The sequence below is a fragment of the Pristiophorus japonicus genome, unplaced genomic scaffold, assembly GCF_044704955.1.
Source record: "Pristiophorus japonicus isolate sPriJap1 unplaced genomic scaffold, sPriJap1.hap1 HAP1_SCAFFOLD_99, whole genome shotgun sequence".
NCBI classification, from domain to species: domain Eukaryota; kingdom Metazoa; phylum Chordata; class Chondrichthyes; family Pristiophoridae; genus Pristiophorus; species Pristiophorus japonicus.
The window spans coordinates 1,497,426-1,512,105 of NW_027254919.1; the positions used below are offsets into that span (position 1 = coordinate 1,497,426).

The 14,680-nt window shown below is 41.9% G+C and overlaps 15 non-coding genes across 15 annotated transcripts; all 15 read right to left on the minus strand.

Moving 5' to 3' along the window:
• Positions 1-574: 574 nt before the first annotated feature.
• trnaq-cug (transfer RNA glutamine (anticodon CUG)) lies at positions 575-646 on the minus strand. The gene has a single exon. It is a non-coding gene; the product is annotated as a tRNA-Gln (tRNA).
• Positions 647-1,867: 1,221 nt separating this feature from the next.
• On the minus strand, positions 1,868-1,939 carry trnaq-cug (transfer RNA glutamine (anticodon CUG)). The gene has a single exon. It is a non-coding gene; the product is annotated as a tRNA-Gln (tRNA).
• Positions 1,940-2,514: 575 nt separating this feature from the next.
• trnaq-cug (transfer RNA glutamine (anticodon CUG)) lies at positions 2,515-2,586 on the minus strand. The gene has a single exon. It is a non-coding gene; the product is annotated as a tRNA-Gln (tRNA).
• A 1,221-nt stretch (positions 2,587-3,807) lies between these two features.
• trnaq-cug (transfer RNA glutamine (anticodon CUG)) lies at positions 3,808-3,879 on the minus strand. Its single transcript has one exon. It is a non-coding gene; the product is annotated as a tRNA-Gln (tRNA).
• Positions 3,880-5,100: 1,221 nt separating this feature from the next.
• On the minus strand, positions 5,101-5,172 carry trnaq-cug (transfer RNA glutamine (anticodon CUG)). Its single transcript has one exon. It is a non-coding gene; the product is annotated as a tRNA-Gln (tRNA).
• Positions 5,173-5,747: 575 nt separating this feature from the next.
• trnaq-cug (transfer RNA glutamine (anticodon CUG)) lies at positions 5,748-5,819 on the minus strand. Its single transcript has one exon. It is a non-coding gene; the product is annotated as a tRNA-Gln (tRNA).
• A 574-nt stretch (positions 5,820-6,393) lies between these two features.
• On the minus strand, positions 6,394-6,465 carry trnaq-cug (transfer RNA glutamine (anticodon CUG)). The gene has a single exon. It is a non-coding gene; the product is annotated as a tRNA-Gln (tRNA).
• A 575-nt stretch (positions 6,466-7,040) lies between these two features.
• Positions 7,041-7,112, minus strand: trnaq-cug (transfer RNA glutamine (anticodon CUG)). Its single transcript has one exon. It is a non-coding gene; the product is annotated as a tRNA-Gln (tRNA).
• Positions 7,113-8,333: 1,221 nt separating this feature from the next.
• On the minus strand, positions 8,334-8,405 carry trnaq-cug (transfer RNA glutamine (anticodon CUG)). The gene has a single exon. It is a non-coding gene; the product is annotated as a tRNA-Gln (tRNA).
• A 1,221-nt stretch (positions 8,406-9,626) lies between these two features.
• On the minus strand, positions 9,627-9,698 carry trnaq-cug (transfer RNA glutamine (anticodon CUG)). The gene has a single exon. It is a non-coding gene; the product is annotated as a tRNA-Gln (tRNA).
• A 575-nt stretch (positions 9,699-10,273) lies between these two features.
• On the minus strand, positions 10,274-10,345 carry trnaq-cug (transfer RNA glutamine (anticodon CUG)). The gene has a single exon. It is a non-coding gene; the product is annotated as a tRNA-Gln (tRNA).
• A 1,221-nt stretch (positions 10,346-11,566) lies between these two features.
• On the minus strand, positions 11,567-11,638 carry trnaq-cug (transfer RNA glutamine (anticodon CUG)). The gene has a single exon. It is a non-coding gene; the product is annotated as a tRNA-Gln (tRNA).
• A 1,221-nt stretch (positions 11,639-12,859) lies between these two features.
• On the minus strand, positions 12,860-12,931 carry trnaq-cug (transfer RNA glutamine (anticodon CUG)). The gene has a single exon. It is a non-coding gene; the product is annotated as a tRNA-Gln (tRNA).
• Positions 12,932-13,506: 575 nt separating this feature from the next.
• On the minus strand, positions 13,507-13,578 carry trnaq-cug (transfer RNA glutamine (anticodon CUG)). Its single transcript has one exon. It is a non-coding gene; the product is annotated as a tRNA-Gln (tRNA).
• A 574-nt stretch (positions 13,579-14,152) lies between these two features.
• trnaq-cug (transfer RNA glutamine (anticodon CUG)) lies at positions 14,153-14,224 on the minus strand. Its single transcript has one exon. It is a non-coding gene; the product is annotated as a tRNA-Gln (tRNA).
• Positions 14,225-14,680: the final 456 nt, after the last annotated feature.

Genomic DNA, 14,680 nt, shown 5'->3' on the forward strand with positions numbered 1-14,680 from the left:
ACTATGCCAAAACATTTGAAAGCTTTCTCAAAATCTGCCAAATCAATTCCAACATTACACTTTGGATTGTCCTTTTTGCATTCACAGCGTCAGTTTCACCTCTTTACGGTCTGTTAATTATCGATGCAGAGCAATTCACACAGATGCCGTTGAGGCAATGGCTTCTCATAATATCTGTTTCTGTTTCACACTGTTCAGCACAGATTGTACTTCAGTCTTGGCAGGTAAAACGTGCGTTGGCATTGCAATGCATTCATGCAAAATGCTTGGCATGAAAAGAAAATGCAACGTTTTGTTGAGTGCAATCCATGCATTTCAAAAGGCATTGCGTTTATTCATGCTGCGGAGTGCATATTGCACAGATAATCTCAGCACACATTGTGCAGGCAAAGGCAGCATTAAACAGCAAACTAATTTCTACTCTGCTGATTGGAACAGCTGACTGCCGGTTGAACACAGGATTTGAAAACTCGACTTGCAGATCAAGCATCAATGACAAAGGCAACAAAACTGCCAAACAGCAGCCTTCTACATGCTTGGTCCAAATTTTCAGCAGCTGGGACAACAAACATTCAGGTTCCACCGAGATTTGAACTCGGATCGCTGGATTCAGAGTCCAGAGTGCTCACCATTACACCATGGAACCAACTATGCCAAAACATTTGAAAGCTTTCTCAAAATCTGCCAAATCAATTCCAACATTACACTTTGGATTGTCCTTTTTGCATTCACAGCGTCAGTTTCACCTCTTTATGGTCTGTTAATTATCGATGCAGAGCAATTCACACAGATGCCGTTGAGGCAATGGCTTCTCATAATATCTGTTTCTGTTTCACACTGTTCAGCACAGATTGTACTTCAGTCTTGCCAGGTAAAACGTGCGTTGGCATTGCAATGAATTCATGCATAATGCTTGGCATGAAAAGAAAATGCAACGTTTTGTTGAGTGCAAACCATGTACTGCATGCATTTCAAAAGGCGTTGCATTTATTCATCCTGAGGAATGCCTATTGCACAGATAATCTCAGCACACATTATGCAGCATGAAACAGCAAACTAATTTTTCCTCTGCTGATTGGAACAGGGAACTGCCGGTTGAACACACGATTTGAAAACTCGACTTGCAGATCAAGCATCAATGTCAAAGGCAACAAAACTGCAAACCTGCAGTTTTTTACTTGTTTGACCTGAATTTCCAGCAGCTGGGACAACAAGCATTCAGGCTCCCCTGAGATTTGAACCAGGATTGCTAGAGTTTAGAGTCCAGAGTGCTCACCATTTCACCATGGAATCAACTACTGTCGCCCATTTGAAACATTCCTCAAAATCTACAAAATCAACTCCAACATTACACTTTGGATTGATATTTTTGCATTCACAGCGTCAGTTTCACCTATTTACGGTCTGTTAATTATCGATGCAGAGCAAATCACACAGACGCCGTTGAGGCTATGGGTTCTCAAATAGCTGTTTCTGTTTCAAACTGTTCAGCACAGATTGTACTTCAGTCTTGCCAGGTAAAACGTGTGTTAGCATTGCAATGCATTCATGCAAAATGCTTGGCATGAAAAGAAAATGCAACGTTTTGTTGAGTGCAATCCATGCATTTCAAAAGGCATTGCGTTTATTCATGCTGCGGAGTGCATATTGCACAGATAATCTCAGCACACATTGTGCAGGCAAAGGCAGCATTAAACAGCAAACTAATTTCTACTCTGCTGATTGGAACAGCTAACTGCCGGTTGAACACACGATTTGAAAACTCGACTTGCAGATCAAGCATCAATGACAAAGGCAACAAAACTGCCAAACAGCAGCCTTCTACATGCTTGGTCCAAATTTTCAGCAGCTGGGACAACAAACATTCAGGTTTCACCGAGATTTGAACTCGGATCGCTGGATTCAGAGTCCAGAGTGCTCACCATTACACCATGGAACCAACTATGCCAAAACATTTGAAAGCTTTCTCAAAATCTGCCAAATCAATTCCAACATTACACTTTGGATTGTCCTTTTTGCATTCACAGCGTCAGTTTCACCTCTTTACGGTCTGTTAATTATCGATGCAGAGCAATTCACACAGATGCCGTTGAGGCAATGGCTTCTCATAATATCTGTTTCTGTTTCACACTGTTCAGCACAGACTGTACTTCAGTCTTGGCAGGTAAAACGTGCGTTGGCATTGCAATGCATTCATGCAAAATGCTTGGCATGAAAAGAAAATGCAACGTTTTGTTGAGTGCAATCCATGCATTTCAAAAGGCATTGCGTTTATTCATGCTGCGGAGTGCATATTGCACAGATAATCTCAGCACACATTGTGCAGGCAAAGGCAGCATTAAACAGCAAACTAATTTCTACTCTGCTGATTGGAACAGCTGACTGCCGGTTGAACACAGGATTTGAAAACTCGACTTGCAGATCAAGCATCAATGACAAAGGCAACAAAACTGCCGAACAGCAGCCTTCTACATGCTTGGTCCAAATTTTCAGCAGCTGGGACAACAAACATTCAGGTTCCACCGAGATTTGAACTCGGATCGCTGGACTCAGAGTCCAGAGTGCTCACCATTACACCATGGAACCAACTATGCCAAAACATTTGAAAGCTTTCTCAAAATCTGCCAAATCAATTCCAACATTACACTTTGGATTGTCCTTTTTGCATTCACAGCGTCAGTTTCACCTCTTTACGGTCTGTTAATTATCGATGCAGAGCAATTCACACAGATGCCGTTGAGGCAATGGCTTCTCATAATATCTGTTTCTGTTTCACACTGTTCAGCACAGATTGTACTTCAGTCTTGCCAGGTAAAACGTGCGTTGGCATTGCAATGAATTCATGCATAATGCTTGGCATGAAAAGAAAATGCAACGTTTTGTTGAGTGCAAACCATGTACTGCATGCATTTCAAAAGGCGTTGCATTTATTCATCCTGAGGAATGCCTATTGCACAGATAATCTCAGCACACATTATGCAGCATGAAACAGCAAACTAATTTTTCCTCTGCTGATTGGAACAGGGAACTGCCGGTTGAACACACGATTTGAAAACTCGACTTGCAGATCAAGCATCAATGTCAAAGGCAACAAAACTGCAAACCTGCAGTTTTTTACTTGTTTGACCTGAATTTCCAGCAGCTGGGACAACAAGCATTCAGGCTCCCCTGAGATTTGAACCAGGATTGCTAGAGTTTAGAGTCCAGAGTGCTCACCATTTCACCATGGAATCAACTACTGTCGCCCATTTGAAACATTCCTCAAAATCTACAAAATCAACTCCAACATTACACTTTGGATTGATATTTTTGCATTCACAGCGTCAGTTTCACCTATTTACGGTCTGTTAATTATCGATGCAGAGCAAATCACACAGACGCCGTTGAGGCTATGGGTTCTCAAATAGCTGTTTCTGTTTCAAACTGTTCAGCACAGATTGTACTTCAGTCTTGCCAGGTAAAACGTGTGTTAGCATTGCAATGCATTCATGCAAAATGCTTGGCATGAAAAGAAAATGCAACGTTTTGTTGAGTGCAATCCATGCATTTCAAAAGGCATTGCGTTTATTCATCCTGCGGAGTGCATATTGCACAGATAATCTCAGCACACATTGTGCAGGCAAAGGCAGCATTAAACAGTAAACTAATTTCTACTCTGCTGATTGGAACAGGTAATTGCCGGTTGAACACACGATTTGAAAACTCGACTTGCAGATCAAGCATCAATGACAAAGGCAACAAAACTGCCAAACAGCAGCCTTCTACATGCTTGGTCCAAATTTTCAGCAGCTGGGACAACAAACATTCAGGTTCCACCGAGATTTGAACTCGGATCGCTGGATTCAGAGTCCAGAGTGCTCACCATTACACCATGGAACCAACTATGCCAAAACATTTGAAAGCTTTCACAAAATCTGCCAAATCAATTCCAACATTACACTTTGGATTGTCCTTTTTGCATTCACAGCGTCAGTTTCACCTCTTTACGGTCTGTTAATTATCGATGCAGAGCAATTCACACAGATGCCGTTGAGGCAATGGCTTCTCATAATATCTGTTTCTGTTTCACACTGTTCAGCACAGATTGTACTTCAGTCTTGCCAGGTAAAACGTGCGTTGGCATTGCAATGAATTCATGCATAATGCTTGGCATGAAAAGAAAATGCAACGTTTTGTTGAGTGCAAACCATGTACTGCATGCATTTCAAAAGGCGTTGCATTTATTCATCCTGAGGAATGCCTATTGCACAGATAATCTCAGCACACATTATGCAGCATGAAACAGCAAACTAATTTTTCCTCTGCTGATTGGAACAGGGAACTGCCGGTTGAACACACGATTTGAAAACTCGACTTGCAGATCAAGCATCAATGTCAAAGGCAACAAAACTGCAAACCTGCAGTTTTTTACTTGTTTGACCTGAATTTCCAGCAGCTGGGACAACAAGCATTCAGGCTCCCCTGAGATTTGAACCAGGATTGCTAGAGTTTAGAGTCCAGAGTGCGCACCATTTCACCATGGAATCAACTACTGTCGCCCATTTGAAACATTCCTCAAAATCTACAAAATCAACTCCAACATTACACTTTGGATTGATATTTTTGCATTCACAGCGTCAGTTTCACCTATTTACGGTCTGTTAATTATCGATGCAGAGCAAATCACACAGACGCCGTTGAGGCTATGGGTTCTCAAATAGCTGTTTCTGTTTCAAACTGTTCAGCACAGATTGTACTTCAGTCTTGCCAGGTAAAACGTGTGTTAGCATTGCAATGCATTCATGCAAAATGCTTGGCATGAAAAGAAAATGCAACGTTTTGTTGAGTGCAATCCATGCATTTCAAAAGGCATTGCGTTTATTCATCCTGCGGAGTGCATATTGCACAGATAATCTCAGCACACATTGTGCAGGCAAAGGCAGCATTAAACAGCAAACTAATTTCTACTCTGCTGATTGGAACAGCTAACTGCCGGTTGAACACACGATTTGAAAACTCGACTTGCAGATCAAGCATCAATGACAAAGGCAACAAAATTGCCAAACAGCAGCCTTCTACATGCTTGGTCCAAATTTTCAGCAGCTGGGACAACAAACATTCAGGTTCCACCGAGATTTGAACTCGGATCGCTGGACTCAGAGTCCAGAGTGCTCACCATTACACCATGGAACCAACTATGCCAAAACATTTGAAAGCTTTCTCAAAATCTGCCAAATCAATTCCAACATTACACTTTGGATTGTCCTTTTTGCATTCACAGCGTCAGTTTCACCTCTTTACGGTCTGTTAATTATCGATGCAGAGCAATTCACACAGATGCCGTTGAGGCAATGGCTTCTCATAATATCTGTTTCTGTTTCACACTGTTCAGCACAGATTGTACTTCAGTCTTGGCAGGTAAAACGTGCGTTGGCATTGCAATGCATTCATGCAAAATGCTTGGCATGAAAAGAAAATGCAACGTTTTGTTGAGTGCAATCCATGCATTTCAAAAGGCATTGCGTTTATTCATGCTGCGGAGTGCATATTGCACAGATAATCTCAGCACACATTGTGCAGGCAAAGGCAGCATTAAACAGCAAACTAATTTCTACTCTGCTGATTGGAACAGGTGACTGCCGGTTGAACACAGGATTTGAAAACTCGACTTGCAGATCAAGCATCAATGACAAAGGCAACAAAACTGCCAAACAGCAGCCTTCTACATGCTTGGTCCAAATTTTCAGCAGCTGGGACAACAAACATTCAGGTTCCACCGAGATTTGAACTCGGATTGCTGGACTCAGAGTCCAGAGTGCTCACCATTACACCATGGAACCAACTATGCCAAAACATTTGAAAGCTTTCTCAAAATCTGCCAAATCAATTCCAACATTACACTTTGGATTGTCCTTTTTGCATTCACAGCGTCAGTTTCACCGATTTGCGGTCTGTTAATTATCGATGCAGAGCAATTCACACAGATGCCGTTGAGGCTATGGGTTCTCAAATAGCTGTTTCTGTTTCAAACTGTTCAGCACAGATTGTACTTCAGTCTTGCCAGGTAAAACGTGTGTTAGCATTGCAATGCATTCATGCAAAATGCTTGGCATGAAAAGAAAATGCAACGTTTTGTTGAGTGCAATCCATGCATTTCAAAAGGCATTGCGTTTATTCATCCTGCGGAGTGCATATTGCACAGATAATCTCAGCACACATTGTGCAGGCAAAGGCAGCATTAAACAGTAAACTAATTTCTACTCTGCTGATTGGAACAGGTAACTGCCGGTTGAACACACGATTTGAAAACTCGACTTGCAGATCAAGCATCAATGACAAAGGCAACAAAACTGCCAAACAGCAGCCTTCTACATGCTTGGTCCAAATTTTCAGCAGCTGGGACAACAAACATTCAGGTTCCACCGAGATTTGAACTCGGATCGCTGGATTCAGAGTCCAGAGTGCTCACCATTACACCATGGAACCAACTATGCCAAAACATTTGAAAGCTTTCTCAAAATCTGCCAAATCAATTCCAACATTACACTTTGGATTGTCCTTTTTGCATTCACAGCGTCAGTTTCACCTCTTTACGGTCTGTTAATTATCGATGCAGAGCAATTCACACAGATGCCGTTGAGGCAATGGCTTCTCATAATATCTGTTTCTGTTTCACACTGTTCAGCACAGACTGTACTTCAGTCTTGGCAGGTAAAACGTGCGTTGGCATTGCAATGCATTCATGCAAAATGCTTGGCATGAAAAGAAAATGCAACGTTTTGTTGAGTGCAATCCATGCATTTCAAAAGGCATTGCGTTTATTCATGCTGCGGAGTGCATATTGCACAGATAATCTCAGCACACATTGTGCAGGCAAAGGCAGCATTAAACAGCAAACTAATTTCTACTCTGCTGATTGGAACAGCTGACTGCCGGTTGAACACAGGATTTGAAAACTCGACTTGCAGATCAAGCATCAATGACAAAGGCAACAAAACTGCCGAACAGCAGCCTTCTACATGCTTGGTCCAAATTTTCAGCAGCTGGGACAACAAACATTCAGGTTCCACCGAGATTTGAACTCGGATCGCTGGACTCAGAGTCCAGAGTGCTCACCATTACACCATGGAACCAACTATGCCAAAACATTTGAAAGCTTTCTCAAAATCTGCCAAATCAATTCCAACATTACACTTTGGATTGTCCTTTTTGCATTCACAGCGTCAGTTTCACCTCTTTACGGTCTGTTAATTATCGATGCAGAGCAATTCACACAGATGCCGTTGAGGCAATGGCTTCTCATAATATCTGTTTCTGTTTCACACTGTTCAGCACAGATTGTACTTCAGTCTTGCCAGGTAAAACGTGCGTTGGCATTGCAATGAATTCATGCATAATGCTTGGCATGAAAAGAAAATGCAACGTTTTGTTGAGTGCAAACCATGTACTGCATGCATTTCAAAAGGCGTTGCATTTATTCATCCTGAGGAATGCCTATTGCACAGATAATCTCAGCACACATTATGCAGCATGAAACAGCAAACTAATTTTTCCTCTGCTGATTGGAACAGGGAACTGCCGGTTGAACACACGATTTGAAAACTCGACTTGCAGATCAAGCATCAATGTCAAAGGCAACAAAACTGCAAACCTGCAGTTTTTTACTTGTTTGACCTGAATTTCCAGCAGCTGGGACAACAAGCATTCAGGCTCCCCTGAGATTTGAACCAGGATTGCTAGAGTTTAGAGTCCAGAGTGCTCACCATTTCACCATGGAATCAACTACTGTCGCCCATTTGAAACATTCCTCAAAATCTACAAAATCAACTCCAACATTACACTTTGGATTGATATTTTTGCATTCACAGCGTCAGTTTCACCTATTTACGGTCTGTTAATTATCGATGCAGAGCAAATCACACAGACGCCGTTGAGGCTATGGGTTCTCAAATAGCTGTTTCTGTTTCAAACTGTTCAGCACAGATTGTACTTCAGTCTTGCCAGGTAAAACGTGTGTTAGCATTGCAATGCATTCATGCAAAATGCTTGGCATGAAAAGAAAATGCAACGTTTTGTTGAGTGCAATCCATGCATTTCAAAAGGCATTGCGTTTATTCATCCTGCGGAGTGCATATTGCACAGATAATCTCAGCACACATTGTGCAGGCAAAGGCAGCATTAAACAGTAAACTAATTTCTACTCTGCTGATTGGAACAGGTAATTGCCGGTTGAACACACGATTTGAAAACTCGACTTGCAGATCAAGCATCAATGACAAAGGCAACAAAACTGCCAAACAGCAGCCTTCTACATGCTTGGTCCAAATTTTCAGCAGCTGGGACAACAAACATTCAGGTTCCACCGAGATTTGAACTCGGATCGCTGGATTCAGAGTCCAGAGTGCTCACCATTACACCATGGAACCAACTATGCCAAAACATTTGAAAGCTTTCTCAAAATCTGCCAAATCAATTCCAACATTACACTTTGGATTGTCCTTTTTGCATTCACAGCGTCAGTTTCACCTCTTTATGGTCTGTTAATTATCGATGCAGAGCAATTCACACAGATGCCGTTGAGGCAATGGCTTCTCATAATATCTGTTTCTGTTTCACACTGTTCAGCACAGATTGTACTTCAGTCTTGCCAGGTAAAACGTGCGTTGGCATTGCAATGAATTCATGCATAATGCTTGGCATGAAAAGAAAATGCAACGTTTTGTTGAGTGCAAACCATGTACTGCATGCATTTCAAAAGGCGTTGCATTTATTCATCCTGAGGAATGCCTATTGCACAGATAATCTCAGCACACATTATGCAGCATGAAACAGCAAACTAATTTTTCCTCTGCTGATTGGAACAGGGAACTGCCGGTTGAACACACGATTTGAAAACTCGACTTGCAGATCAAGCATCAATGTCAAAGGCAACAAAACTGCAAACCTGCAGTTTTTTACTTGTTTGACCTGAATTTCCAGCAGCTGGGACAACAAGCATTCAGGCTCCCCTGAGATTTGAACCAGGATTGCTAGAGTTTAGAGTCCAGAGTGCTCACCATTTCACCATGGAATCAACTACTGTCGCCCATTTGAAACATTCCTCAAAATCTACAAAATCAACTCCAACATTACACTTTGGATTGATATTTTTGCATTCACAGCGTCAGTTTCACCTATTTACGGTCTGTTAATTATCGATGCAGAGCAAATCACACAGACGCCGTTGAGGCTATGGGTTCTCAAATAGCTGTTTCTGTTTCAAACTGTTCAGCACAGATTGTACTTCAGTCTTGCCAGGTAAAACGTGTGTTAGCATTGCAATGCATTCATGCAAAATGCTTGGCATGAAAAGAAAATGCAACGTTTTGTTGAGTGCAATCCATGCATTTCAAAAGGCATTGCGTTTATTCATGCTGCGGAGTGCATATTGCACAGATAATCTCAGCACACATTGTGCAGGCAAAGGCAGCATTAAACAGCAAACTAATTTCTACTCTGCTGATTGGAACAGCTAACTGCCGGTTGAACACACGATTTGAAAACTCGACTTGCAGATCAAGCATCAATGACAAAGGCAACAAAACTGCCAAACAGCAGCCTTCTACATGCTTGGTCCAAATTTTCAGCAGCTGGGACAACAAACATTCAGGTTTCACCGAGATTTGAACTCGGATCGCTGGATTCAGAGTCCAGAGTGCTCACCATTACACCATGGAACCAACTATGCCAAAACATTTGAAAGCTTTCTCAAAATCTGCCAAATCAATTCCAACATTACACTTTGGATTGTCCTTTTTGCATTCACAGCGTCAGTTTCACCTCTTTACGGTCTGTTAATTATCGATGCAGAGCAATTCACACAGATGCCGTTGAGGCAATGGCTTCTCATAATATCTGTTTCTGTTTCACACTGTTCAGCACAGACTGTACTTCAGTCTTGGCAGGTAAAACGTGCGTTGGCATTGCAATGCATTCATGCAAAATGCTTGGCATGAAAAGAAAATGCAACGTTTTGTTGAGTGCAATCCATGCATTTCAAAAGGCATTGCGTTTATTCATGCTGCGGAGTGCATATTGCACAGATAATCTCAGCACACATTGTGCAGGCAAAGGCAGCATTAAACAGCAAACTAATTTCTACTCTGCTGATTGGAACAGCTGACTGCCGGTTGAACACAGGATTTGAAAACTCGACTTGCAGATCAAGCATCAATGACAAAGGCAACAAAACTGCCGAACAGCAGCCTTCTACATGCTTGGTCCAAATTTTCAGCAGCTGGGACAACAAACATTCAGGTTCCACCGAGATTTGAACTCGGATCGCTGGACTCAGAGTCCAGAGTGCTCACCATTACACCATGGAACCAACTATGCCAAAACATTTGAAAGCTTTCTCAAAATCTGCCAAATCAATTCCAACATTACACTTTGGATTGTCCTTTTTGCATTCACAGCGTCAGTTTCACCTCTTTACGGTCTGTTAATTATCGATGCAGAGCAATTCACACAGATGCCGTTGAGGCAATGGCTTCTCATAATATCTGTTTCTGTTTCACACTGTTCAGCACAGATTGTACTTCAGTCTTGCCAGGTAAAACGTGCGTTGGCATTGCAATGAATTCATGCATAATGCTTGGCATGAAAAGAAAATGCAACGTTTTGTTGAGTGCAAACCATGTACTGCATGCATTTCAAAAGGCGTTGCATTTATTCATCCTGAGGAATGCCTATTGCACAGATAATCTCAGCACACATTATGCAGCATGAAACAGCAAACTAATTTTTCCTCTGCTGATTGGAACAGGGAACTGCCGGTTGAACACACGATTTGAAAACTCGACTTGCAGATCAAGCATCAATGTCAAAGGCAACAAAACTGCAAACCTGCAGTTTTTTACTTGTTTGACCTGAATTTCCAGCAGCTGGGACAACAAGCATTCAGGCTCCCCTGAGATTTGAACCAGGATTGCTAGAGTTTAGAGTCCAGAGTGCTCACCATTTCACCATGGAATCAACTACTGTCGCCCATTTGAAACATTCCTCAAAATCTACAAAATCAACTCCAACATTACACTTTGGATTGATATTTTTGCATTCACAGCGTCAGTTTCACCTATTTACGGTCTGTTAATTATCGATGCAGAGCAAATCACACAGACGCCGTTGAGGCTATGGGTTCTCAAATAGCTGTTTCTGTTTCAAACTGTTCAGCACAGATTGTACTTCAGTCTTGCCAGGTAAAACGTGTGTTAGCATTGCAATGCATTCATGCAAAATGCTTGGCATGAAAAGAAAATGCAACGTTTTGTTGAGTGCAATCCATGCATTTCAAAAGGCATTGCGTTTATTCATCCTGCGGAGTGCATATTGCACAGATAATCTCAGCACACATTGTGCAGGCAAAGGCAGCATTAAACAGTAAACTAATTTCTACTCTGCTGATTGGAACAGGTAATTGCCGGTTGAACACACGATTTGAAAACTCGACTTGCAGATCAAGCATCAATGACAAAGGCAACAAAACTGCCAAACAGCAGCCTTCTACATGCTTGGTCCAAATTTTCAGCAGCTGGGACAACAAACATTCAGGTTCCACCGAGATTTGAACTCGGATCGCTGGATTCAGAGTCCAGAGTGCTCACCATTACACCATGGAACCAACTATGCCAAAACATTTGAAAGCTTTCACAAAATCTGCCAAATCAATTCCAACATTACACTTTGGATTGTCCTTTTTGCATTCACAGCGTCAGTTTCACCTCTTTACGGTCTGTTAATTATCGATGCAGAGCAATTCACACAGATGCCGTTGAGGCAATGGCTTCTCATAATATCTGTTTCTGTTTCACACTGTTCAGCACAGATTGTACTTCAGTCTTGCCAGGTAAAACGTGCGTTGGCATTGCAATGAATTCATGCATAATGCTTGGCATGAAAAGAAAATGCAACGTTTTGTTGAGTGCAAACCATGTACTGCATGCATTTCAAAAGGCGTTGCATTTATTCATCCTGAGGAATGCCTATTGCACAGATAATCTCAGCACACATTATGCAGCATGAAACAGCAAACTAATTTTTCCTCTGCTGATTGGAACAGGGAACTGCCGGTTGAACACACGATTTGAAAACTCGACTTGCAGATCAAGCATCAATGTCAAAGGCAACAAAACTGCAAACCTGCAGTTTTTTACTTGTTTGACCTGAATTTCCAGCAGCTGGGACAACAAGCATTCAGGCTCCCCTGAGATTTGAACCAGGATTGCTAGAGTTTAGAGTCCAGAGTGCGCACCATTTCACCATGGAATCAACTACTGTCGCCCATTTGAAACATTCCTCAAAATCTACAAAATCAACTCCAACATTACACTTTGGATTGATATTTTTGCATTCACAGCGTCAGTTTCACCTATTTACGGTCTGTTAATTATCGATGCAGAGCAAATCACACAGACGCCGTTGAGGCTATGGGTTCTCAAATAGCTGTTTCTGTTTCAAACTGTTCAGCACAGATTGTACTTCAGTCTTGCCAGGTAAAACGTGTGTTAGCATTGCAATGCATTCATGCAAAATGCTTGGCATGAAAAGAAAATGCAACGTTTTGTTGAGTGCAATCCATGCATTTCAAAAGGCATTGCGTTTATTCATCCTGCGGAGTGCATATTGCACAGATAATCTCAGCACACATTGTGCAGGCAAAGGCAGCATTAAACAGCAAACTAATTTCTACTCTGCTGATTGGAACAGCTAACTGCCGGTTGAACACACGATTTGAAAACTCGACTTGCAGATCAAGCATCAATGACAAAGGCAACAAAATTGCCAAACAGCAGCCTTCTACATGCTTGGTCCAAATTTTCAGCAGCTGGGACAACAAACATTCAGGTTCCACCGAGATTTGAACTCGGATCGCTGGACTCAGAGTCCAGAGTGCTCACCATTACACCATGGAACCAACTATGCCAAAACATTTGAAAGCTTTCTCAAAATCTGCCAAATCAATTCCAACATTACACTTTGGATTGTCCTTTTTGCATTCACAGCGTCAGTTTCACCTCTTTACGGTCTGTTAATTATCGATGCAGAGCAATTCACACAGATGCCGTTGAGGCAATGGCTTCTCATAATATCTGTTTCTGTTTCACACTGTTCAGCACAGATTGTACTTCAGTCTTGGCAGGTAAAACGTGCGTTGGCATTGCAATGCATTCATGCAAAATGCTTGGCATGAAAAGAAAATGCAACGTTTTGTTGAGTGCAATCCATGCATTTCAAAAGGCATTGCGTTTATTCATGCTGCGGAGTGCATATTGCACAGATAATCTCAGCACACATTGTGCAGGCAAAGGCAGCATTAAACAGCAAACTAATTTCTACTCTGCTGATTGGAACAGGTGACTGCCGGTTGAACACAGGATTTGAAAACTCGACTTGCAGATCAAGCATCAATGACAAAGGCAACAAAACTGCCAAACAGCAGCCTTCTACATGCTTGGTCCAAATTTTCAGCAGCTGGGACAACAAACATTCAGGTTCCACCGAGATTTGAACTCGGATTGCTGGACTCAGAGTCCAGAGTGCTCACCATTACACCATGGAACCAACTATGCCAAAACATTTGAAAGCTTTCTCAAAATCTGCCAAATCAATTCCAACATTACACTTTGGATTGTCCTTTTTGCATTCACAGCGTCAGTTTCACCGATTTGCGGTCTGTTAATTATCGATGCAGAGCAATTCACACAGATGCCGTTGAGGCTATGGGTTCTCAAATAGCTGTTTCTGTTTCAAACTGTTCAGCACAGATTGTACTTCAGTCTTGCCAGGTAAAACGTGTGTTAGCATTGCAATGCATTCATGCAAAATGCTTGGCATGAAAAGAAAATGCAACGTTTTGTTGAGTGCAATCCATGCATTTCAAAAGGCATTGCGTTTATTCATCCTGCGGAGTGCATATTGCACAGATAATCTCAGCACACATTGTGCAGGCAAAGGCAGCATTAAACAGTAAACTAATTTCTACTCTGCTGATTGGAACAGGTAACTGCCGGTTGAACACACGATTTGAAAACTCGACTTGCAGATCAAGCATCAATGACAAAGGCAACAAAACTGCCAAACAGCAGCCTTCTACATGCTTGGTCCAAATTTTCAGCAGCTGGGACAACAAACATTCAGGTTCCACCGAGATTTGAACTCGGATCGCTGGATTCAGAGTCCAGAGTGCTCACCATTACACCATGGAACCAACTATGCCAAAACATTTGAAAGCTTTCTCAAAATCTGCCAAATCAATTCCAACATTACACTTTGGATTGTCCTTTTTGCATTCACAGCGTCAGTTTCACCTCTTTACGGTCTGTTAATTATCGATGCAGAGCAATTCACACAGATGCCGTTGAGGCAATGGCTTCTCATAATATCTGTTTCTGTTTCACACTGTTCAGCACAGACTGTACTTCAGTCTTGGCAGGTAAAACGTGCGTTGGCATTGCAATGCATTCATGCAAAATGCTTGGCATGAAAAGAAAATGCAACGTTTTGTTGAGTGCAATCCATGCATTTCAAAAGGCATTGCGTTTATTCATGCTGCGGAGTGCATATTGCACAGATAATCTCAGCACACATTGTGCAGGCAAAGGCAGCATTAAACAGCAAACTAATTTCTACTCTGCTGATTGGAACAGCTGACTGCCGGTTGAAC